Source organism: Phyllobates terribilis, unplaced genomic scaffold (assembly GCF_046119375.1).
Source record: "Phyllobates terribilis strain yellow unplaced genomic scaffold, ASM4611937v1 Scaffold_89__1_contigs__length_6337102, whole genome shotgun sequence".
NCBI lineage: Eukaryota > Metazoa > Chordata > Amphibia > Anura > Dendrobatidae > Phyllobates > Phyllobates terribilis.
The window spans coordinates 2,675,370-2,702,233 of record NW_027362849.1 but is presented as its reverse complement, the minus strand read 5'-3'; positions in this window follow the sequence as shown (position 1 = coordinate 2,702,233).

Below are 26,864 nucleotides of genomic sequence, written 5' to 3'. Positions count from 1 at the left end.
GGACTTGTCCACATGTCCGTGGTCCCAGTAACTGCGTTGGTGAGGGTATGGCTAATGCTCTTTGACACGTGCGTGTGTAAGGTGGGGACGGCATACCAGGAGAAATAGTGGTGGCTGGGAACCGAGTACCAAGGGACGGCTGCCACCATGAGGTTGCAGAAAGATTCCATCTCCATGAGCCTAAAAGGCAACATTTCAAGTGCAAGCATTTGAGAAATGTGGCAGTTTATTTGCACTTGCGTTCAAATGACTGGGGTAGGGACAATTGAATGCTGCGCTGGAACAAGGACGTGGACGCTGATGGAGGTGGTTGCAAGTGTGCAATGACATGTCACGCATGTCACCTTGTCAGGTTGGGTTAGTGACTTCATCTTCCACCACGTCGTCTTGCACGAATGCACCCTGGGCCTCCTCTTGGCTTGCTGGCAATTGTGTCTCATCATCATCACCCACCTCTTGTGACAGTAACTGCACTTTCCCATCGTCGCCTATGTGTGACTGTGGCTACTATATGCAATCTCCTCTTTCATGGCTTGAAGAGGGCCAGGTGAGAGGCCCTAATCTGTAAATGGAAAAGTGAACAGCACTTCAGACTGCCCAAGTTTGGAATCACTTGTCACTGGGCACTCGGCATGGTGGGAGGAACGAGGATCAGGGTGAGAAATATGTGGTCCAGACTCACGACTACTGAGACTGGACTGTGTGGAAGACAGGGTGGTGGTGGTGGCAAAGAAACTGGAAGCATTATCTGCTATTCAACCAGCAACCTTTTCACACTGCTCTGGCTTCAATAGTGGTGTCCGCGGCCTCCTACAAAGTGGGACAGGAAGATAGAGCGACATGATGTGGGTGCTTGTTGTGCTCCCTCAGCAGGCACAATTTCAGCTTGCCCAAGGCCTCGGCCTTTGCGTGCACCATCACCATCACGTCCACTTTCCAGGCCCTTGCCACACGCCTTGCCCATTTTAAATGGAGTATAATATTTGGCATGCTCCCAAAAATGTCAGGATTATTACCGCAGTAATATCGGATTACGTCTGATTACCACGGTTTTAGGTAGTGGCCTTATTGGCATGGTATTGGTCAGCAACCAAGTGTGAATAGGTTTGAACAACACACAGCAGGCAGACTTTAAATGGAGTATAATACTTGTCACATTTACCAAAAAAGTCAGGATTATTACTGCATTATTATCGGATCACCTGAGATGATGGACAAGTTTCTCTGCTTCCACAATACAGCAATGCTACTAATATCAAACAAATCTGGCTGAATGCTGCTAACAAGCAAATGGAACAGTAAAAATGGTGCATTATATTTCTTTTCAAGCAAATAATTATGATTAAGAGCAAAAAGAATGTTAGCCCTGATATCTAGAGCTATGGATATCAGTAATAGCAGCAGACAGAACGTGCAATGGACCATATTCTATTCTATACGCTGTCCACAAACTATGCCTGCCTTACTCCTGCTGTGACCAGGATTGATATGCATCTGGATTAGTTATTAGAAGGTCTGTCAGTTTAGATACATATTTCTGTGGAATACTTCACTAAATAAACCGCCAATTCTCTCCATCACTCAGCTGCAGCTCTCCCTACTCTGCCTGTCTAAATGGTACACTGTGACGAGCATAGGGTCAGAGGTTCTTATATAGACCTGATGATGCTATCACTGTCATGCCACAACCAACATGGCTGCTGCATTTCAGTGACTGGCAGGCAATCCCCATATGTTTACTTGCTGTTTAAATAGTGTCAAACATCCAGGGCGGGGACTCAAGCTCCCGCCCGAGCATCCAGAAAGTACTCGCCGAGCATTTCAAACAGTGAGATGTCCAGGCGAGTACCGAGCAGTTGTGAGCACGCTCACTCATCACTACTGTAGATGCATCCGCAGTTGGTCCTTCAGGGTTCTGGACTGATTAGCACTAGACCTCTTTAAAAGGTGCTGGCTGACTGCTTACAGAGGCTCTTATTGAAGCTTGATCCATTCCCGGCCGACAACGTAGAGGTTTTTGGCTTTCAGTGGGTGACTGGGACTGCCGTTGTGGAATCCACCTATCTCCTGTGTGGATTGCTGTGGCAAAAAATAAATGCACCTGAAAGATAAGCAAAGCCTGTTTCTTTTGACTTTGGACAAGTTAATAACATTCACAATGAGGCTGAAGAAATCAGAAATCAGTGCATAAAGATTCTACATTAAGTATTTTTATACAGGTTTTTGGATTCCTCAAAACAGACAGAAAGTTCACTAGCTCATCCCTATGAGCACATGAAAGCTCAGCTTCCCTCCAAACTGTTAGAAGAGTTACATGGACTGAATTTGTATATAGCAGGCCTCAGTGATCTCCCAAACCATATTCTTGAAGCTTTTTCCACTCAACAACATGACAAGGTCCTGTCAGCTTCTTGGCATCTGCTCCACCGGCACCTGGATACACATTGGTCTACTTTAGAAATTCTGCGGTTTTTGGGAGAAAAGTTGAAAGATCAAATTGTTTATGCCCATCAATATATTATTATTATTATTTATTATTATAGTGCCATTTATTCCATGGCGCTTTACATGTGATAGGGATATACATAGCAAAAACATTTACATAATCTTAACAAAACGAGTCAGCGACTGGTACAGGAGGAGCGAGGACCCTGCCCGCGAGGGCTAACATTCTACAAGGGATGGGTGAGGATACAGTAGGTGGGGGTAGAGGAGGCCATGCAGTAATGTGGTGGAGTGGTGGTTACTGCAGGTTGTAGGCTTGTCGGAAGAGGTAGGTCTTCAGGTTTCTTTTGAAGGCTTCCATGGTAGGCGAGAGTCTGATGTGTTGGGGTAGAGAGTTCCAGAGTAGGGGGGATGCACGGGAGAAATCTTGCATACGATTGTGGGAAGAGGAGTTAAGAGGGGAGTAGAGAAGGAGATCTTGTGAGGATCGGAGGTTGCGTGCAGGTAAGTACCAGGAGACTAGGTCACAGATGTATGGAGGAGACAGGTTGTGGATGGCTTTGTATGCCATGGTTAGGGTTTTGAAGTAGGATTCTCTGGGCAATGGAGAGCCAGTGAAGGGATTGACAGAGGGGGGAGGTCGGGGAATAGCGGGGGGACAGGTGGATTAGTCGAGCAGCAGAGTTTAGGATAGATTGGAGGGGCGCAAGAGTGTTGGAAGGGAGGCCACAGAGCAGGAGGTTGCAGTAGTCAAGGCGGGAGATGATGAGGGCATGCACTAGTGTTTTTTGCAGAGTCTTTGCTGAGGAATGCACGGATCCGGGAAATATTTTTGAGTTGGAGTTGGCAGGAAGTGGAAAGGGCTTGGATATGTGGTTTGAACGAGAGATCAGAGTCCAGGGTTACCCCAAGGCAGCGAGCTTGTGGGACTGGGGACAGTGAACAGCCATTGATGTTGATGGATAGGTCAGATGGGGGATATGAATGAGAGGGTGGAAAGATGATGCACTCTGTTTTATCCATGTTGAGTTTTAGAAATCTGGCAGAGAAGAAGGATGAGATGGCGGACAGACATTGTTGGATTTTGGTTAGTAGGGAGGAGATATCGGGTCCAGAGAGGTAGATCTGTGTGTTATCAGCATAGAGGTGATACTGAAAGCCGTGAAAGTGTTAAATAGCTGTTTAGAGTTGTGAGTAGTGTTGAGCCACCCCCGTAGTATTCGGGTTCGGTTCGTCGAACACCGGGATGTTCGAGGAACTGTTCGTCGAACACCTTAGAACACCGTCGAACACCATTAAAACCAATGGCAGGCAAACAAAAACACATAGAAACACATATAAAACACCTTCAAAGGTGTCCAAAAGCTGACAAACTGCTCAGAAGACGCTCTCTTTAAAAAAGCCGGCCGGCAATTCAGCAGCGGCATACACCGGTACCCGACAATTTAGACAAGAAGGAATAGAGCATCACACATAGATTAGATAGATAGAAACATGTCAGTCACATATATAAGAAGTACAGTGTCAGTGTTGGTTACTGTACTTGTCATTTAGTGTAAAGGATTTATTAAAAAAAATATTAGTGTTTTCGTGCACCGTCTCTTTAAAAAAGCTGGCCGGCAATTCAGCAGCGGTACCCGACAATTTATAACAGAAAGAATAGAGCATTACACATAGATTAGATAGATAGAAACATGTCAGTCACATATATATGAAGTACAGTGACAGTGTTGGTTACTGTACTTGTCATTTAGTGTTAAAATAAAGGATTTATTAAAAAAAAAATTGGCGTGGGGTTCCCCATAATTTTAGTCTCTAGCGGAGGTTAAGCAGACGGCTGGGGCAGATGTTTGAAGCCTGGGAAGGGGGTAATACCCACGGAGCTTCCCAGGCTACTAATTTCAGCCCCCAGCTGAATACCTAGCCTTTCCTAGCTATTAAAATGGGGGACCCCCCCAAAAAAAATGACGTGGGGTCCCCCCTATTTTAATAGCTAGCAAAGGCTAGGCAGACAGCTGGGGGCTGATATTAATAGCCCAGGAAGGGTGTCATGAATATTGGCCCCCTCCCAGGCTAGAAACACCAGCCGTCAGCCATCCCAGAAATGGCGCATCCATAGGATGCGCCAATTCTGGCACTTAGCCTCACTCTTCCCACTGCCCTGTAGCGGTGGCAGTGGGGTAATAGGGCTGGGGTTGATGTCAGCTTATAATGCCAGCTGACATCAAGCCCAGGTTAGTAATGGAGAGGCGTCTATAAGACACCCCCATTACTAACCCCATAGTCAAAGTTAAAAAAAACACAAACACCCAGAATAAAGTCCTTTAATTGAAATAAACACACAATTCTTTATTGTTCTAAATTAAACCATACTTACCATCACGCCCATTCCAGCTGAAGCCAACGATCTCCTGCAATAAAAGTAAAATAATAAAGCAACATCATCCTTACCTTTCCATGGTTCCCACGACAGCTCCAGCTCTGCTACATCGAGATGACAGGCTGGACCGCAGCAGAAAGCTGCCATCCAGCCTGTCATCCCGCAGACACTGAGAAGCGCAGGCATGCTTGCGCTCCTCAGTGTCTGGCTGTGACGGCATCCAGATGAGCCGACAATGAACTCAGCTCACCTCATGCACGTCACTGACAGCGTGGGAAAATTCTCCTGCACTCAGCGCTTCAGCGTGAGAATTTTCCCACGCTGTCAGTGACGTGCATGAGGTGAGCTCATATCCAATGAACTCAGCTCACCTCATGTACGTCACTGACAGCGTGGGAGAATTCTCACGCTGAAGCGCTGAGTGCAGGAGAATTTTCCCACGCTGTCAGTGACGTGCATGAGGTGAGCCGAGTTCATTGGACATGAACTCGTCTCATCTGGATGCCGTCACAGCGAGACGCTGAGGAGTGCAAGTATGCCTGCGCTTCTCAGTGTCTGGGGGATGACAGGCTGGATGGCAGCGTTCTGCTGCGGTCCAGCCTGTCATCTCGATGTAGCAGAGCTGAAGCTGTCCTGGGAACCATGGAAAGGTAAGGATGATGTTGCTTTATTATTTTACTTTTATTGCAGGAGATCGTTGGCTTCAGATGGAATGGGCGTGATGGTAAGTATGGTTTCATTTAGAACAATAAAGAATTGTGTGTTTATTTCAATTAAAGGACTTTATTCTGGGTGTTGTGTTTTTTTTAATACTTTACTAGAAATTCATGGTGGTCATGTCTAATATTGGCGTGACCCCATGAATTTCGGGCTTAGGGCCAGCTGATAATACCAAGCTGGCCCTAACCCCTTTATTACCCAGTGAGCCACCGCACCAGGGCCCTGGATGAGTTGGGTACATCGCCAGAAGATGGCGCTTCTATGAACGCGCCATTTTCCGGGGTGGCTGCGGACTGCAATTTGCAGTGGGTGGGGCCCAGAAAGCTTGGGCCTCCCAGCGCTGCGGATTCCAGCCCCCAGCTGCCTAGTTGTACCTGGCTGGACACAAAAATAGGGCGAAGCCCCACGTATTTTTTTTTTTATTATTTCATGAAATTCATGAAATAATTAAGAAAAAAAGGGCTTCCCTATATTGTTGTGTCCGGCCAGGTACAAATAGGCAGCTGGTGGTTTGGGGCAGCCCGTTCCTGCCTGCTGTACCTGGCTGGACACAAATATAGTGCGAAGCCCCACGTCAATTTTTTTAAATTATTTCAGGAAATTCATGAAATAATTAAAAAAAATTTGACGTGGGGCTTCGCACTATATTTGTGTCCAGCCAGGTACAGCAGGCAGGAACGGGCAGCCCCCAACCACCAGCTGCCTATTTGTACATGGCCGGACACAACAATATAGAGAAGCCCTTTTTTTTTAAATTATCTACTATATAATTGTCTTATCCCGTCTGTCTGTCTGTCTGTCTGTTTGTCCAGGAAATCCCACGTCGCTCATTGGTCCGGCAGCGGCCAATCAGCGCCGCGGAATTTCTGAAAAAAGATGGCGGCCGTTAGCGGCTCATCTGCGGGAAGGAGCTCAGCAGCAATGCAGCCAAGAGATGAGCGGCGCGAGACGCTCATCTCCCGGCTGGTAACAGCAGAAGGACCCCGACCGCCGGACCCATCTGCGGGACGGAGATGCAGCCGGGAGATGAGCGGCGCGAGGCGCTCATCTCCCGGCCGGTAGCAGCGGAAGGACCGCCGGCGTCGCTGACCTCCATGCAGAAGGGAGGACCGGGGAGCGGCGCTGCGGGTCGAGATACTTCTGCTGCGAGCGCCCGCTCATGTCTCGGGTTCTCGCAGCGGAAGTAGCCGCACAGGCAGCGCCGCTCCCCGGTCCTCACCAAGACGATTCGATGATTTTTCGCGGTCTTCGGACCCGACCAATCACTGATCTTACCGCAAAAGTTAAACACCGCTGTGCTGATTGGTCGCGTACGCTGCCCGCGACCAATCACCGATTTGGTCGCCACATTTAAATATCGGCCGCGACCAATCAGCACAGCGGTGTTTAAATGTGGAGCCAAGATCGGTGATTGGTCGCGGCCGATATTTAAATTTGGCGCACAAATCGGTGATTGGTCGCGGGCAGCGTCCGCGACCAATCAGCACAGTAGTGTTTAACTTTGGCTGCAAGATCAGTGATTGGTCGCGGGTCAAGACCGCGACCAATCACCGATTTGTGCGGCACATTTAAATAGCGGCTGCGACCAATTGGATGTCAGCGCCGCTCCCCTGTCCTCCCTTCACACCCTAGCCGCATGGATGTCAGCGGCGCTGCCTGTGCGGATACTTCCACTGCGAGAACCAGGGACATGAGCGGGGGCTCACAGCAGAAGTATCCCGACCCGCAGCGCTGCTCCCCGGTCCTCCCTTCACACCCTAGCCGCTGATGTCCCCACAGTATCCGCATGGTGTTACAAAGGTCCAGACATTTGTGTTAAAAATCGCTGATTGGTCGCTGGCGCTGCCCGCGACCAATCACCGATTTGGGCGCCAAATTTAAATATCGGCCGCGACCAATCACCCATCTTGGCTCCACATTTAAACACCGCTGTACTGATTTTTTCGCGGACGCTATTTAAATGTGGCGCAAAAATCGGTGATTGGTCGCGCCCAGCGTCGGCAACCAATCAGCACAGCGGTGTTTAAATGTGGAGCCAAGATCGGTGATTGGTCGCGGCCGATATTTAAATTTGGCGCCCAAATCGGTGATTGGTCGCGGACAGCGCCAGCGACCAATCAGCGATTTTTAACAGAAATGTCCGGATCTTTATAACATCATGCGGATACTGTGGGGACATCAACGGCTAGGGTGTCAAGGGAGGACCGGGGAACGGCGCTGCGGGTCGGGATACTTCTGCTGCGAGCAGTCGCTCATCTCCCGGCTTCTCGCAGCGGAAGTATCCGCACAGGCAGCGGCGCTCCCCGGTCCTCACCAATACGATTCGCTGATTGGTCGCGCTCTCTGCACGCGACCAATCAGTGATCTTGGCGCTAAAGTTAAACACCGCTCTGCTGATTGGTCGCGGACTCCAGCCACGACCAATCAGCGAGATTGGCACCAAATTTAAACCCCGCTCTGCTAATTGGTCGCGGATGCCAGCCGCGACTAATCAGCATTATTGGCGCCAAATTTAAACACCGCTCTGCTGATTGATCGCGGTCGCTGGCCGAGATCAATCAGCAATATTGCCGCAAAATTTAAACACCGCTCTGCTGATTAGTCGCGATCGCCGTCCGCGACCAATCAGCAGTATTGGCGCCAAATTTAAACCCTGCTCGGCTGACTGGACGCGGTTGCAGGCCGCGACCAATCAGCAGTATTGGCGTCAAATTTAAACCCGGCTCTGCTGATTGGTCGCGGCCGCCGGCCGCCACCAATCAGCGATTTTGGCGCCAAATTTAAACCCCACTCTGCTGATTGGTCGCGGTTGCCGGCCGCGACTAATCAGCATTGTTGGCTCCAAATTGCCGGTCGCGACTAATCAATATTATTGCCGCCAAATTTAAACACCGCTCTGCTGAATGGTCGCGGCCGTGACCAATCACCATTGTTGGCGCCAAATTTAAACACCGCTTTGCTGATTGGTCACGTTCGCTGGCCACGACCAATCAGCATTATTGGCGCAAAATTTAAACCCCGCTCTGCTGATTAGTCGCGACCGCCGGCCGTGACCAATCAGCGATATAGTCGCCAAATTTCAACACCGCTTTGCTGATTGGTCGCGGTTGCTGGCCGCGACCAGTCAGTGATTTTGGCGCCAAATTTAAACACCGCTCTGCTGATTGCGCCCGGTCTGCCACACACATATTCTAGAATACCCGATGCGTTAGAATCGGGCCACCATCTAGTTTCATGAAATAATTTAAAAAAAATTGACGTGGGGTTTCGCACTATATTTGTGTCCAGCCAGGTACAGCAGGCAGGAACGGGCAGCCCCCAACCACAAGCAGCCTATTTGTACCTGGCTGGACACAACAATATAGGGAAGCCCTTTTTTTCTTAATTATTTCATGAATTTCATGAAATAATTAAAAAAAAAAATACGTGGGGCTTCGCCCTATTTTTGTGTCCAGCCAGGTACAACTAGGCAGCTGGGGGCTGGAATCCGCAGCGCTGGGAGGCCCAAGCTTTCTGGGCCCCACCCGCTGCAAATTGCAGTCCGCAGCCACCCCGGAAAATGAACGCGCGTTCATAGAAACGCCATCTTCTGGCGCTGTACCCAACTCATCCAGGGCCCTGGTGCGGTGGCTCACTGGGTAATAAAGGGGTTAGGGCCAGCTTGGCATTATCAGCTGGCCAGTTCATGGGGTCACGCCAATATTAGACATGACCACCATGAATTTCTAGTAAAGTATTTAAAAAAAACACAACACCCAGAAAAAAGTCCTTTAATTGAAATAAACACACAATTCTTTATTGTTCTAAATTAAACCATACTTACCATCACGCCCATTCCAGCTGAAGCCAACGATCTCCTGCAATAAAAGTAAAACAATAAAGCAAAATCATCCTTACCTTTCCATGGTTCCCACGACAGCTTCAGCTCTGCTACATCGAGATGACAGGCTGGACCGCAGCAGAACGCTGCCATCCAGCCTGTCATCCCCCAGACACTGAGAAGCGCAGGCATGCTTGCGCTCCTCAGTGTCTCGCTGTGACGGCATCCAGATGAGCCGAGTTCATGTCCAATGAACTCGGCTCACCTCATGCACGTCACTGACAGCGTGGGAGAATTCTCATGCTGAAGCGCTGAGTGCAGGAGAATTTTCCCACGCTGTCAGTGACGTGTCTGAGGTGAGCCAAGTTCATTGGACATGAACTCGTCTCATTTTTATGCCGTCACAGCGAGACACTGAGGAGCGCAAGCATGCCTGCGCTTCTCAGTGTGTGCGGCATGGCAAGCTAAATGGCAGCGTTCTGCTGCGGTCCAGCCCGTCATCTCGATGTAGCAGAGCTGAAGCTGTCGTGGGAACCATGGAAAGGTAAGGATGATGTTGCTTTATTATTTTACTTTTATTGCAGGAGATCGTTGGCTTCAGCTGGAATGGGCGTGATGGTAAGTATGGTTTAATTTAGAACAATAAAGTATTGTGTCTTTATTTCAATTAAAGGACTTTATTCTGGGTGTTTGTGTTTTCTTTTAACTTTGACTATGGGGTTAGTAATGGGGGTGTCTTGTAGACGCCTCTCCATTACTAACCTGGGCTTGATGTCAGCTGGCATTATAAGCTGACATCAACCCCAGCCCTATTACCCCACTGCCACCGCTACAGGGCAGTGGGAAGAGCGAGACTAAGTGCCAGAATTGGCGCATCCTATGGATGCGCCATTTCTGGGACGGCTGATGGCCGATGTTTCTAGCCTGGGAGGGGGCCAATATTCATGGCACCCTTCCTGGGCTATTAATATCAGCCCCCAGCTGTCTGCCTAGCCTTTGCTAGCTATTAAAATAGGGGGAACCCCACGTCATTTTTTTTGGGGGGTCCCCCATTTTAATAGCTAGTAAAGGCTAGGTATTCAGCTGGGGGCTGATATTAGTAGCCTGGGAAGCTCCGTGGGTATTACCCCCTTCCCAGGCTTCAAACATCTGCCCCAGCCGTCTGCTTAACATCCGCTAGAGCCTAAAATTATGGGGAACCAAACGCCAATTTTTTTTTAAATAAATCCTTTATTTTAACACTACATGACAGGTACAGTAATCAACACTGTCACTGTACTTCATATATATGTGACTGACATGTTTCTATCTATCTAATCTATGTGTGATTCTCTATTCCTTCTATTCTAAATTGTCGGGTACTGCTGCTGAATTGCCGGCCGGCTTTTTTAAAGAGATGGTGCTTGAAAACACTATTATTTTTTTAAATAAATCCTTTACACTAAATGACAAGTACAGTAAGCAACACTGTCACTGTACTTCATATACTGTATATGTGACTGACATGTTTCTATCTATCTAATCTATTTGTGATTCTCTATTCCTTCTATTCTAAATTGTCAGGTATCGCTGCTGAAATGCCGGCCGGCTTTTTTAAAGAGACGGTGCATGAAAACACTATTATTTTTTTTAATAAATCCTTTACACTAAATGACAAGTACAGTAAGCAACACTGTCACTGTACTTCATATATATGTGACTAACATGTTTCTATCTATCTAATCTATGTGTGATTCTCTATTCTTTCTGTTCTAAATTGTCGGGTACCGGTGTATGCCGCTGCTGAATTGCCGGCTTTTCATGTTTCACTGTGGGCACTGTTCCCATCGATTTGGGCAATCACTGTAATGCCACAACAACCATGGCTGTGGCATTACAGTGAGTGGCAGACAATCCCTGCATGATTGGTGCTCAAAAATAGCGCCAGACATGCAGGACATGCTTTTGGTGCACGAACAGTTATCGAACATAACCTCGAACAGCCGAATTTTTTGCAAATCGTTCGAGCTCGTCCAATACCGCCCAAAACAGCTCAAATTTGAGATTGGCGAACAGTTCTAGTCGAACACCGCTCATCTCTAGTTGTGAGATAGGGAGGATATGAGAGATGAGAAGTAGGATTGTTTTGCTGTAGTGAGTGCGGACTTGAAAATAGTGAGGGATTGTTTGAATGCGATGAAGTGCTCGATGGAGTGAGACCTTTTCCATCTCTGCTCCGCAACCCTGGAGGCCCGTCGCAGTTCTTTAGTAAGTTTGGTGTGCCAGGGTTGCCTGTTGATTGTGCGAGATTTGGTATGTGTGAGAGGGGCGATCGAGTCGAGAGCTGCAGCTATTGTGGTGTTATGTGGTGTTATATGAAGCTGCAGCAACATCTGCATTGTGTAAGGAATTTATGTCTGCAAGAGGGAGGAGGGATTCAGAGAGTGAGTGTAGGTCAAGGTGTTTGAGATTTCTGCGAGCGTGTGTAAGTTTGTGGAGTGGGGATTGTGCACCTGGACAGGAGAGGGTAGAGAATGTGAGGAGGTTATGGTCAGAGAGAGGGAGGGGTGAGTTAGAGAGGTTAGATAGGGAAAAGAGGCGGGTGAAGATGAGGTCCAGTGTGTGGCCATCTTTATGAGTAGCTGCCGAAGACCATTGAGCAAGGCCGAAGGAGGAAGTGAGGAATAGGAGCTTAGAGACAGATGAGTGGGAAGTGTCAATGGGGATGTTGAAGTCACCCATTATGATAGTGGGGATGTCAGTGGAAAGGAAGTGAAGCAGCCAGGTGGTGAAGTGGTCTAAGAAAGTGGTGGCTAGCCCTGGGGGTCGGTAAATGACGGCCAATTAGAGGTCAGAGGGGGAATAGATGCGCACACAGTGCACCTCAAAAGAGGGGAGTATAACAGAGGGTGGCAGTGATATTTGGGTGAAAACGCAGGTATCTGACAGGAGAAAACCTACGCCTCCGCCATGTTTGCCATTGGGGCAGGGGGTGTGGGTGTGTTAGAGGGGGTGAGCCAGGTTTCGGTGATGGCGAGGAACGAAAGTTTGTTAGTAATGAAAAGGTCGTGGATGTAGGAAAGTTTGTTGCAGACGGAGCGAGCGTTCCATAGAGCTCCTGTTAGAGCAACTAAGGAAGTGGGGATTAGTTGGATGGGTATGAGGTTAGAAGGGTTGCGACAGTTTGTGGAAGGTCGTGGATAGGAGGTAGAAGTAACTGTGGGGATATGGCGAGGAGGACCAGGATTTGGAGAGATATCTCCAGCAGTGAGGAGGAGCAGAGAAGGTGTTAGCAGGTGGGAGCAAGAGAGAGCATGAGGTGGCTGTCTGTGTTTGGAGATCCAGGATTGAATTTTGAGGAATAATTCGGAGGAGGAGGTGAGATGAATGGGGAGGATGGAGGGAGAGATGAAGAGTTTCTTACTAGGTGTAGGGATTTGAGGGGTTACTAGAAAGTGGAGGACTATAGAGGAAAAAGTGAGAGCTAACAGAAACATAGTTAAAAGAGAGTAAGTGGTCAAAGTGTTGGTTACCTGACTCCTGCCCTGACTAACTGCCTCTGAAATAACTGCCACTTATCTCCGAAGCCACTTTGCACAAGAAGACGGTGCACAACCCAGCACGTGTGCACCCCTTAAAGATCTTCTAAATATAGAGGGCACACTAAACCATCAGGTGAGGGGCATTGTGGGAGCTGCTTGTGGCTAAATTAGCAGCTGGTCATCTCACCAGGAGATGGCTGGGTGATCAAACACAGAGCTAGGACTCTGTAGGCTCTGCAGTTTGGCACCTCTAAACATCAGATAAAATCTACAGTGGGGATAGGACAGACATATGTGAGTATTGAGTGGAATGGGACAGATAAAGTAGAAATATCAAGCAGAGAATTCTACCAGTGAGTTGAATCAGGAGAGCAGAGCATTAGATGGCGGCATATACAGCAGGCAGAGGAATTGTGCAGGAGAAGAGCATGTACCTGTGTGAAAAGAGAAGAAGACGGGTGTTAGTCCATGGCCTCTGAAATAACTGCCACTTATCTCCGAAGCCACTTTGCACAAGAAGACGCGTGCACAACCCAATATATCAATCTGATTCGAGAAAACGTAATAAACGTGAGCTTATTAGAGGAGTAAATATTCAAAGGGTTCGTCTCTCTGAAGCATGGAGTAGTCACATGTACAGTTTCTGTCAGTGGCGTACCGCCAATGGCGGCAGACTACGCCACTGCTATGGGGCGCGTGGCTGGAGGGGGCCCGTGAGGGCCCCAAGCAGCGTGGGAGCGAGGAGGATAGGTAAGTAGGAGGTTGCAGCGGCAGAGGAGCGGGTTGCGGCAGTGGAGGAGCGGAGCACACACAGTAGCCGCTGCTGCAGCTACCACGTGTGCCCGCTGCTAAAGGTACATGAATATTCCCTCTTCTCCACTCCCATGGGCGTGGAGAAGACGGAATATTCATTCTCTTTAGTAGCGGGCACGGAGGAGCGCTGAGCCCCGGCTCCTGCTGTCAGTGCCTGCCCGCCGCTAAAGAGAAAGCATATTCAAGCTTCTCCACGCCCATAGTCTCGGCGTGGAGAGGAGTGAATGTGCCAGCAGCAGCAGCAGCTCACCTCAGCTTCTGAGAGCGCGCGCAGCTCAGATGCCGACATGAGCTGCTGGAGCAGAGGTGAGGAAGGAAGGTGAGTATAAGTGTTTATTGTTTTATGTGTGCAGTGATTGAGGGGTTGAGGAGGCCACACATACCAGGATACATGGATTGAGGAGGCCACACATACCAGTATTTGGGGATTGAGGAGGCCACACATACCAGGATTTGGGGATTGAGGAGGCCACACATACCAGGATTTGGGGATTGAGGAGGCCACACATACCAGGATTTGGGAATTGAGGAGGCCACACATACCAGGATTTGGGGATTGAGGAGGCCACACGTACCAGGATTTGGGGATTGAGGAGGCCACACGTACCAGGATTTGGAGATTGAGGAGGCCACATTTACCAGGATTGGGGGATTGAGGAGGCGACACATACCAGGGATTGTGGGATTGAGGGGGCCACACATACCAGGGATTGTGGGATTGAGGGGGCCACACATACCAGGGATTGTGGGATTGAGGGGGTCACACATACCAAGGATTGTGGGATTGAGGGGGTCACACATACCAGGGATTGTGGGATTGAGGGGGTCACACATACCAGGGATTGTGGGATTGAGGGGGCCACACATACCAGGGATTGGGGGATTGAGGAGGCTACACATACCAGGGATTGTGGGGGCCACACATACCAGGGATTGTGGGATTGAGGGGGCCACACATACGAGGATGGGGAAATGTACCAGTAGCTGCTGCATTTCTCACTCTTCAGTCTTGCACGCAAGCAGAGGGAAGGAGACCGGGGGCCGTCGGAAGGTGAATATATCTTATTTTTTATTTTATTCTTGTTTTTACAGCTTTTTAATGGTACCTGGGTGTGGAGGAGAGTCTCCTCTCCTCCACACCCGGGTACCATCCGCACATTAGAATGCGCCAATAACGCAAGTACAAATGCAGTCTTGCGGTATTGGCGCGTTCTAATGCAAGTCAATGGCGGCAAAAACGCCGCGTTTCCGAAAAATTAATGGACATGCTGCGGATTTTTGAGCGCAGCATAAACGCTGCAGAAAAATCCGCAGCATGGGTACAGCACATGCGGATTATCATTGGGAACATTGCTGCCCTTCTACCATGCGTTTTTAATGTGTTTCCGCAGCGTTTCCGCAGCTGCAAAAACGCTGCGGAAACGCATTAAAAACGCATTGTGTGCACACAGCCTAAAGGCTGGAAAGTTATGAGAGCTGCTCTTCTGTGACATAGACAAATATTTATTTTTTGTAGGGGGGGGGGCCCAATTAGAGCTTCTGCTATGGGGCCCCATGACTTCTATGTACGCCCCTGCTTTCCGTGTATAAAGGAGACGTGGACTTTATTTATTCTACTTTTTGATCATAGAAGCAAAGGATATTATTCAGAGTTTCTGCACATTAATGAGTACGATATTGCAGCATTACCAATGGAACTCTGTCAATCAAGAAAAGGGACTGACTTTAATTTGAAAATGGTAGGGTGTAATGATCTAAGAAGACATAATTAGCCAAGCCAAGGGTGCACATAAGAGCCCTCATTTGCATCTAAAACATGAAATAATAAATTATAACCTGGGCTATGTCTCCAATAGAAATGTGTAAGCAAATTAATTGGCATTTTGGGAGTGAACCACTCCGTTTAAATGTCCTTTGTACACATGTACTGCTGAGAAGAGTGCTTTTCTTTGTGCACAGGATGATCATGTTAATATTCGTTCTGTGCACATGAAAGCAAAATGACATCCTGTCTAAACAGGTTATTATGGGACTGCCGATTGGCTTCATATAGCAGATCAGCGATCATTTAAAGGCTGAAACTGACCAATGTAAATGCACATTAGATATAAGTACCTGACTCCATGATGATTTTTCCAGAAATAGTACCATTAAAAATGACATTGTCATTATAATGCCACCTGAATACTACCCCTGCTACCCCATTTTCCATACAGAACTCCCTCATGCTATCCCAGTCTCCATACCGAAGCCCCATGCTACCCCATTTTCCATACCGAGCCCCCTCATGCAACTCTATACTCCTTACCGAGCCCCCTCATGCTACCCCATTCTTCATGCCAAGCCTCCCCATGCTACCACATTCTCCATGACAAACCCCACTATGATATACCTTCTCCATATCAAGCTTTCTCATCTCATACTACCTCTTCTCCATACCAAGCCCCCATGCTACCCTATTCTTCTTACCAAGCCCCTCATGCTACATTATTCTCCACATTGAGGCCCCCACACTACCCCATTCTTCATGCTGAGCCTGCCCATGCTATCCCATTTTCTTTTATGAGCCTCCCATGTTACCCCTTCTCCATACTGAGCCCCCTCATGCTACCCCTTCTCCATAGCGAACACCCTCATGCTACCCTTTCTCTATTATCGAGCCCTCCTCCCTATTCTCATACTAAGCCCCTCACCCCATTCTCCATACTAAGGACCATCACATTCACCATACCAAGGCCCCCACCCCATTCTCCATACCAAGGCACCCCCGAGTATATTTGTCTCTATGAGTCATTACCTGCTGCAGGATTTGGCTTTTCCTTCTTCATGGTGCTCTGCAATGACATCAGTAGGGTGATGAGTTGACCTCATCGCGCTGCAGTGACATCAGCAGCATGAGTACATCTCTGTACATTGGATCAGGGAGCTGATTGGAGCTCAACTAACCCAGTGTCACGCAAGGTGTGGGAAAGACTTAGTGCAAAACAGAGGGAAGAGGGAAAGGGAGCCCAGACACTAGGGAAAGGGGGGAGTGGAGACCTCCTAGTCTGGTCTAGTGTCACCCAGCCTCAACTATCGACCCTGTATTGGCTCTTAACCAATTGCCGCACGCGTTCCTCGCCCTGTCTTTCCCTGGCGTTAGACTCAGGCTAGGGAAGGGAGGAGATGAGCACTAGCCGATCTCCACTGAACTCAAAAGACTAAAAGGAGGGACAAACAGGGCAAATTGCTTAGCTTTTAGATGACTCCAAACAAATATGCACATGTCCTCAAACACCAGAGAAGAGGAAGTACTGCTGTTGCTGAAGTCTTCACTAGGAGTAATAAATATCGCCGGCAACTCCCTCTGAAACACAGAAGGTATTTATACACCCAGGCCAGGTAGCCGCTGGGTCCTAGAGAAAACCTCAAGAAAATGTGTATAATGCCAAATGTAGAGATCTCCTGCGAACAACTGTAGGGCGACTGTCTGTCACCTCTGACACACCCGTGACAGTACCCCTTCCTCTACGAGTGGCCTCCGGACACTCAGGACCGGGTTTCTCAGGATAAGAGGTGTGGAATGATCGAACCAACCTGGGAGCGTTCACCTCTGACGCTGAAACCCACATACTCTCCTCTGGACCATAGCCTTTCCAGTGCACCAAGTATTGTAGAGAACGACGTTGGAGACAAGAATGTACAATCCTTGAAATTTGAAACTCCAGATTGTTGGTATATGCAACAGTTGTGGACTTCTTTGTTTGTGTGAAGGAGGACTTTATGCTGATCTGACAGTAGATGGCGATGTTGTGTAAAGTTTCCTTGTTTACTGTATTGTAAAAAGAAAAAAAATCTCTCTTGTATTTTCTGTTTTGTTCTTACTTCCTGGTGCAGTACTGTGTGACTGTGCGTTTTTTCCTTTACCTCATGTTCTGAGAAGTAATACCTTGTTATCCCAAGTACTCTGCTCTGTGAAGTTTCTACTGCAACTGTGGGTATCCAGAAGCTGTGCAACACAGATTACCATCAACTATTACTGGGGGCGGTGGTAGAGGTGAGGGCTCAAGAGGTTCCATATACTTTTTGAGTAAGGGCCTGTAGAACACATTGTGGACCTTAAGGGCCTGAGGAACTTCAAGACGAAACGCTGCTGGGTTAATGATGGCGGTTTATTTTATAGGGACCAATAAACCTAAGTCCCAGTTTCCAAGAAGGAACTTTCAATCTTATATTCCTGGTAGACAACCACGCAAGGTTATTTACATTCAAGTCCAGACCTGGCAAGCATTTTCTGTTAGCCATACGTTTATACCTGTCTCCCATGATCTTTAAATTACTCAGAACACCCTGCCATACCGAGGAAAGCGACAAAGCATACCATTCCACCTCAGGAACTCCTGAAGCTCCTCCCCCACTAAAGGTACCAAACTGTGGGTGATAAACGTATGCACCGAAGAACGGTGACCTGCCAGCGGATTCTTGACGATGATTATTAATGGCAAATTCTGCCAGCGGTAAGTAAGATACCCAATCCTCCTGATTTTCGGAGATGAAACACCTGAAGTAGGTCTCCAAATTCTGATTGACACGCTCGCTCTGACCATTCGACTGAGGGTGAAAGGCAGAAGAAAAGGACAGCTGCACCCCCAGTCGAGAACAGAATGCCTTTCAGAACTTGGAAACAAACTGGGTCCCCCAATCTGACACCACATCGGAGGGAACCCCGTGAAGCTTCACAATCTCATTTATGAACATCTGTCTTGGCATTTGGAAGTGCAGGCAATGTGACAAAGGGAACCATTTTACTGAACCTATCTATTACCTCCAAAACCACCGTTTTGACTGCAGAAACTGGTAGGTCAGTAATAAAATCCATGGACAAGTGTGTCCATGACCTACTAGGGATAGGTAGCGGAAGAAGAGTACCAGATGGACGGGTATGAGAAAACCTTAGAACGCGCGGAAATACTACAAGCAGCTACGTGTTCAATCACATCCTGATGTAACCCCGGCCACCAATAACGATGAGAGAGGAGGTCCGCGGTTGCCTTACCACCTGGATGCCCAGAAAGCACAGAGTTATAATGCTCTTTAATTACTTTGTGGTGCAGATTTAATGGTACAAATAACCTTCCTGAAGCGCAGGAGGCAGGAGTGTCCCCCTGAGCCTCCAACACCTCACCCTGCAGTTCAGAATACAGTGCCAAAATGACTACCCCTTTCTGTAATGTTGGGACAGGGTTCTCATGTTCACCACCACCAGGAAAGCTCCGGGACAAAGCATCACTCTTGACATTTTTGACCCGTGGATGAAAAGTGACATCAAAATTGAACCTAATTAAAAAACAGGGACCATCTGACTTGCCTAGGTTTGAGATGTTTAGCTGACTGGAGATATGACAGGGTCTTATGGTCAGTAATAACAGTAACAGGATGGACAGCCCCTTCCAACCAATGTCGCCATTCTTCGAACGCCAATTTGATCGCCAAAAGTTCCCTATTACCCACGTCATAATTTCTCTAAGCCGAAGACAATTTTTTTAGAAAAGAAGGCACATGGACGCCATTTACCAGGGGACGGACCCTGAGACAACACAGCCCCAATCCCGAAATCCGACGCACCAACATCCACATAAAGGGTTGGGAAACATCGGGTTGACTGAGTATAGGTACAGTTCTTTAAAGAAGAAAAAACCTGGACTGAGGCATCCGACCATTTGGAAAAATCAAACTCCTTCTTAGTCATGTCAGTAAGGGGTTTCACAATTACAGAGTAATTTTGGATGAATTTCCAGTAAAAATTAGTAAAGCCCTCAGGTTCTCGGGACGTTCCCAATCAAGGACTGCACGGATCTTCTCCGGATCCATCTGAAAACCTGAAGACGACAACAAGTACCCCAAAAACTGCACCACCTGAACAGCAAAAACACATTTTTCCAGTTTGGCATAAAGTTTGTTGTCCCTTAATATCTGAAGAACCTGCTTAACATGCCCCCGATGAGTTTCAAAATCTGGTGAGTAAACCAAAATATCGTCCAGATAGACCACCACAAACCGCCCCACCAAACAATTAAAAATATCATTTATGAAATGCTGGAATACCGCAGGTGTATTAGTCAAACCAAAAGACATAACCAAACTCCATTCGTCCCCTTCTCTGACTCTAACCAGATTGTAGGCTCCCCTTAGATCCAACTTGGAGAATACCTAAGCTCCCACAACCTGGCTGAACAAATCAGGAATCAGAGGATTCCTGTCCCTTCTTCAGACTCTCCACAATGAAATCCTTCATGACTTATCTCTCAGGGCCAGAAAGATTATACAGTCTGGATTTCGGTAGTTTAGCACCGGGGGTCAGGTAATAGGACAGTTTTAAACACGATGAGGAGGAAAATCCTGACTCCCCCTCTCAGAAAAAACATCCTCAAAACCAGACAGAAAAGCAGGTAATATTTCTGTAGAGACAGTAGCAAGGGAAATATCTAAACAATTTGCATGGCAGTAATCTCCCTATTCAATAATTTCCCCGCTTGCCAGTCCACCAATGGCTTATGTTTAACAAGCCACGGAATACCCAAAACAATCGGTGTAGGAAGATTGTCCAGGACATAGCAAGGAATAATTTCACGATGAACTGACCCCACCCTCAGTTTTACATTATGTACAATCTGAGTAAATGCTTTCTGTGCAAGTGGCGCCGAGTCGATGGCAAAAATGGAAATAGGTTTATCTAAAGTACAGCAAGCAAGACCATGAGTCTTCACAAACTCAGCATCAAGCATGCTGACTCCGGCTCCGCTGTCAACAAACACAGAAATTTTTGTCGGTTTAGCACCACCTCTGCTGTCAGGACAAAGCGGGAACTGCAGTTTGGCCTCAAATGCACCACTTGTTTATCTAACTCCAGACTACCAAGAGTTAATCGAGTCTCCTTTTGTTTAGGAATTGAAGGACAGGTCCCATCAAAATGGCCTTTTTTCCCACAACAAAAATATACACCTTTTATCTTGCGAATCTCCAGGGAGATGTATAATGCAGAGACACCCCCTAACTGCATGGGTTCCTACACCTCCCCCAGTACTGGTTCACCCCAGACTGCTCCCCCCGACAGAGGTACACAACCCCGACAAGAAGGCCACGGAGAAGGTGGTCTCACCTGTCTATACTGAAGTCATCTATCAAGATGTATGGCCAACGACATGGCAGCCTCCAAGGACTGAGGGGTTTCATATAATGCCAAGGCATCTTTCAACCTTTCAGTAAGCCCCTCACAAAATTGACTTCTAAGGGCTGAGTCATTCCATTTGGAATCCGTTGCCCATCTACGGAATTCCGAACTGTACGTTTCTACTGACCGATTCCCCTGCAGAAGGCTATATAGCCTAAACTCAGCCAAGGAGACTCGGTAAGGGTCATCATAGATGAGGGCCAAGACCGAGTCCTGCGGTAAAGAAAACCCTCACGTCTGAGGATCTCTCTGCAGTACAGCGATCACAATTCAAACCTGTTGCTCCTCATTTCCGGAGAAGTAAGGATGAAGTTTGAAATACAGTTTGCATGCCTCCTTGAATACAAACAAATTGTCCCTACCTCCTGAAAACCTGTCTAGGAGGGAAACTTTGGGTTTAGGCTGGACAGGCCTACCTGCAGAGACCCCCACATTGGCGACCTGTAACCGCTGATGCTGCTGCTGTACCTCACCGCGGACATCATTCACCTCCAGCGACAGCATGTGCAGCCGCTCTGCGAGCTCTGCAACTGAACCCATACCAAGGGAGAAAGAGAAAAAAAAAAGGTCCATGCCCAAAAACACACAGAGAAAAAAAAAACCAAAGTGTCAGTTTTCTACTTTTTTTTTCTCCTTTCAAAATGTGCTCGGCCGGTGATAATGTCACGCAAGGTGTGGGAAAGACTTAGTGCAACACAGAGGGAAGAGGGAAAGGGAGCCCAGACACTAGGGAAAGGGGGGAGTGGAGACCTCCTAGTTTGGTCTAGTGACACCCTGCCTCAAATATCGACCCTATATTGGCTCTTAACCAATAGTGTTCCTGGCCCTGTTTTTCCCTGGCGTTAAAAACAAAGAGCCCAGCCAGAACAGTAAACAGATTTTTTTAAAAATTCCAAAATCAAATTAGAAAACAGGAAAAGGCAGTGGTAGTTACCAGCCATGATGTCAAGGAAAATGCAGAACAGGACGCAGCAGGGCCCCTTTTGTTAGAAGGAGGTAACACAGGTGCAGAATGCTAATGAACAATCACTCTCATCCTCTCATCCTGATTGCCTAGCACTAAAACTGCACACAGATGAAACTTGGAATAGGGTGCAGGTCACATACATGTGGCATCGTGCCTAGCCAGCATCCTATTAGACGCCCCTACTATTCGATTAGGTTGGATGCCCGGCACCCTATCCGTGTATCACAGAGGTGCCAGCCCCTAATTCACAAGGTCACCATTAATGGGCCTGGCTGTGTCCTGTCAGATAAAAAAGTGCAAAAATATCATATGAGGTATTAGTTAATATTTTGGCCAAAATACGTAAGGTCGCAATCCCCGTCAAGGGTCCCCACGATTTTGCGAGTCCCTACTTTATCGTTATCTTCATTCTGCACCTGTGTTACCTCCTTCTAACAAAAAGGGGCCCGCTGCGTCCTGTTGTGCATGTTCCTTGACATCCTGGCTGGTAACTACCATTGCCTTTTTGCTGTTTCCCCCTTTCCCTGGCGTTAGACTAAGGGTAGGGAAGGGAGGAGAGGAGCACTAGTCAATCTCCACTGAACTCTACAGACAAAAAGGAATGACAAACAGGGGAAATTTCTTAGCTTTTAGACGACTCCAGAAAAATGTGCACATGTCCTCAAACACCAGAAAGGAGGAGTTACTGCTCTTACTGAAGACTTCACTAGGAGTAATGAATATCGCCGGCAACTCCCTCTGAAACACAGCATTGGTCCTAGAGACAGTCTCAAGAAGATAGTAACAACTAGTGTGGGATATATAAATCCAAACCACCACAAAGAGTAACTAAGGTTTAAAATATATTATATTTATTGGTATTCTTTAAAATTAAAGATATAAAAAAACAGTGGATAACCCATACCACAGATGTAGGGTGTTAAACCATGAATCATTACAAGAGATGTATATACATGCTACTACTTGGCAATATATTTGGGAGGTAAATGATACTGAATTGGGCCCTAATATGCATAGAGAGATATATATTTAACAGGTGAACAGATCAATCCACATCAAAAGATATACACATGCATAATAAATAAGAGCCCAGATTACCTTAAGCCAATGTTTGTATGAATGAAAGCATGGTAAACACCCACCGCTCCGACGATCGTTTCGACACCTTTTTCAAGGAGCGCTGCATATGGGGTGTGCATGTGTTCATTTATATAGGAGTGATGAGATTGAGTTAATCCCCCACAGCTGTGTGAAAGGAACTGCAGAGCCATGTGGCGCGCATGCCTGATGACTTAGCAGTAGTGTATGCTTATTAATATTATTCACACACACACTAATTTCATTTACATTCTTGTATTTGTTCTATGCACTTTCCTTTTGTAACTGTTTTACATTTCGCACTCCCAACACACACAATTTTTTATTGTTAATCCATATTTACATAATGGGTCTAATAGGTTTTGGCACATTCAATGGATAATTTTAATTTATTTATTTATTTATTTTATTTTTTTATTTTTTAATTTACTTTGCATGTATATTGTAGGTTTGAGATACAATAGTTAGGGCATGTTGCAGATTAATTGTGTGAGGTTGAGGTATGTACTCTATGTGTGTCCAAAGAATATATCTTTAAGAATGTTTATTAATATTTGTAAATTAACCCGTTTATTTAGGCTATGCTTGGCGCATAGGATAATTATATATGGTATTTGTTTTGGGTCTTGATGGCCTGTGTGATATAACAATCTTGGATTTATATATACGCACATATAGTATATACATGCATTTGTACACTCATACATATTGTATGCAGCAGTCATTGTTATATATAAATTTTTCCTTCTCATATACATCTCAGTCCCTAGTGGTATAATATACATGTGCACCCGTACACTTATATATATATCACGCATTGGTACTGTTATATATAAAATACTCTCATTTTCTCATATACATATTTATCTTACTCTCCAGCGATAATATTCATTCAGTCTCTTCACTCATTCACCCCAATGTAGTTATAATACTTACCGATGCTTTAGCAGACAGGTCGCGCATGCAGGAAGTCTTTGACTTCCGGCACTTCCCCACACGGATCATGTGACCACTGGCACGCACGTTGCATAGCAACCGAGTGCTTGCTGGTCACCGTCCGTGGAAGGAAGTTGCCTGATAGGAAGCAGTCATCAGGCATGCGCGCCACATGGCTCTGCAGTTCCTTTCACACAGCTGTGGGGGATTAACTCAATCTCATCACTCCTATATAAATGAACACATGCACACCCCATATGCAGCGCTCCTTGAAAAAGGTGTTGAAACGATCGTCGGAGCGGTGGGTGTTTACCATGCTTTCATTCATACAAACATTGGCTTAAGGTAATCTGGGCTCTTATTTATTATGCATGTGTATATCTTTTGATGTGGATTGATCTGTTCACCTGTTAAATATATATCTCTCTATGCATATTAGGGCCCAATTCAGTATCATTTACCTCCCAAATATATTGCCAAGTAGTAGCATGTATATACATCTCTTGTAATGATTCATGGTTTAACACCCTACATCTGTGGTATGGGTTATCCACTGTTTTTTTATATCTTTAATTTTAAAGAATACCAATAAATATAATATATTTTAAACCTTAGTTACTCTTTGTGGTGGTTTGGATTTATATATCCCACACTAGTTGTTACTATATTGATTGAGTTTGGCGGTGGAGGTTAATTTCCTCCGTTCGGATACCATCTGGAACCTGTTTAGATAGTCTCAAGAAGATGTCTGTAATGCCAAATGTAGAGATCTCCTGCAACTAACTTCAGGGCAACTGTCTGTCACCTCTGACACACCCGTGACACCCAGGAAGTGTCGGCGCGTTCAGAGATTCATTTGTATTTGAGTCATAAAGACGCAAATACAAATGAATGCAACACTCTTCATCCCTCATCCAAAAAAATGTTGGTTCTGTTAACGAGTCTGGAGGAGGGAAATTTAATCCCTAAGTTGCCGAGCCAATTGTAACATTATTGACCAGGCCATAGAATTGAAATCTGACCAGTGTCACTTCATGTGGTAATAACTTCAACGTATCCCAGTGATCCTGAGATTTGTTTTTTTCGTGACACATTTTACTTTGCTTGTTGTAAATTTAGATCGATAGGTTTTGGGTTTATTTGTGAAAATATCATAATTTTGATGAACTTTCAATGTTTATATGCTCAAAGTTGTTAGTCATACTGTACAAATACCATTTCCCATATGTTGCTTTAGCCACAATTTTTTTTCTTTAAAAGGAATAGTACGAGAAAATGGACTCCACAATTTCTTACCTAGTTTCTTCTGAGCACACTGATACCCCATGTGGTCAGAAACCTCTGTTTGGAGAAAGGGCCAGGCCCGGAAGGGAAGGAGCACCATTTGAATTTTGGAACACAAATTTGACTGAAATAGATTGTGGGCATCATGTTGCATTTCCATGGCCCCTAGGGTACCCAAACAGCAGAAAACTCCTAGAAGTGACCCCCGTTTTGTAAACTATACCCCTCAAGGATTTTATCCAGGGGTATGGTGAGCATTTTAAATCCACAACTACTACACAGAATTTGATAACATTTGGTCTCCACATTGAAAATGTTCATTTAATTTTTCACGAAAATGTTGCTTTAGCCCCAAATTTTTACTTTTGCAAGAGGTATCATAAAAAAGGTGACAGCGCGATTTGCTGCCTAATTTCTTCTGAGCAAGGCGATACCCCACATGTAGTCAAAAAGTTCTGTTTGACACACGACAGGGTTTGGAAGAAGCGACATTTGGTATTTTGAATGTAAATTTGACTACAATGGATTGCAGAAATCATGTCTCATTTGCAGAGCCCCGGAGGTACCAAAACAACAGAAAGCCCCACAAGTGACACCACTTTGGAAGCTAGACCCATCAAGGAATTCATGTAGGGGTTTGTTGAGCTTGCTAAACCAATGGGTGCTTCACAGAACTTTTTAAAATGTGGATGTGAAAATGAAAATTACTTTTCTATGCTAAAATATGGTTTTATCCCCACCCCAAATTTGAAATTTCCAGAGTGTATAATAGGAGAAAACAGAAACTTAAATTTGTTATGCAATTTCTTCCGAACATAAAGATACTGTCACGCAAGATGGATGAACACTAACAACTAAAGACAACAAAGGAAACAAACATGGGGAAAAGTAACTTAGCTTGAGCCAACTTTAGAGAGATTATTCCTAACGTCCTCCAAGCACAAAAGAGAAAGTAAGCAGACTGCAACAGCTCCAAGCCTTCTCAAGAGAACAAATGAATATCACCGGCAACTCCCTCTATCAAACAGCAAGTATTTCAACAGCCAGGCCTGGGTGTCAGTTAGCCAGAGGGAGGTAGACGCTGGGTCCTAGAGTGAGACAGATAAGAAGGTGTCTGTAATGTCAAACGAAAAGATATTCTGCAAACAACTCGAGGGCGACTGTCTGTCACATCTCACACACACATGACAGATACCCCATATGTGACGAAAACTGGCACATGGCATGGAAAGAGCGCTATATGATTTTTGAAGCATAAATTTGTCTGGAATAGATTGTTAATGCCAAGTCGCATTTGCAGAGCCCCTGACAGGTCAAACAGCTGAAACCCCCATAAGTGAACCCATTTTGGAAATTAAACCCCTCAAGGAATTGATAAAGGGGTGTATTGATCATTTTTAACCTACAGGTGATTCACAAAACTATAACATTTAGATGTGAAAACAAAAAATTTAATTTATTCCACTAAAATACTGTTTTAGTGCCAAATATATAATTTACATGTGATATAATATGAGAAACTGGACCCCAGTATATGTTATGCAATTTTTACTGAACATGGCAGCACCCCATATGTGGTTGTACACTACTGTTTGAGCACACGGCAGGGATCAGATTGGAAGGAGCTCTACTTGACTTTTAGTACGCTGATTGTTTGAATAGCACGGTGG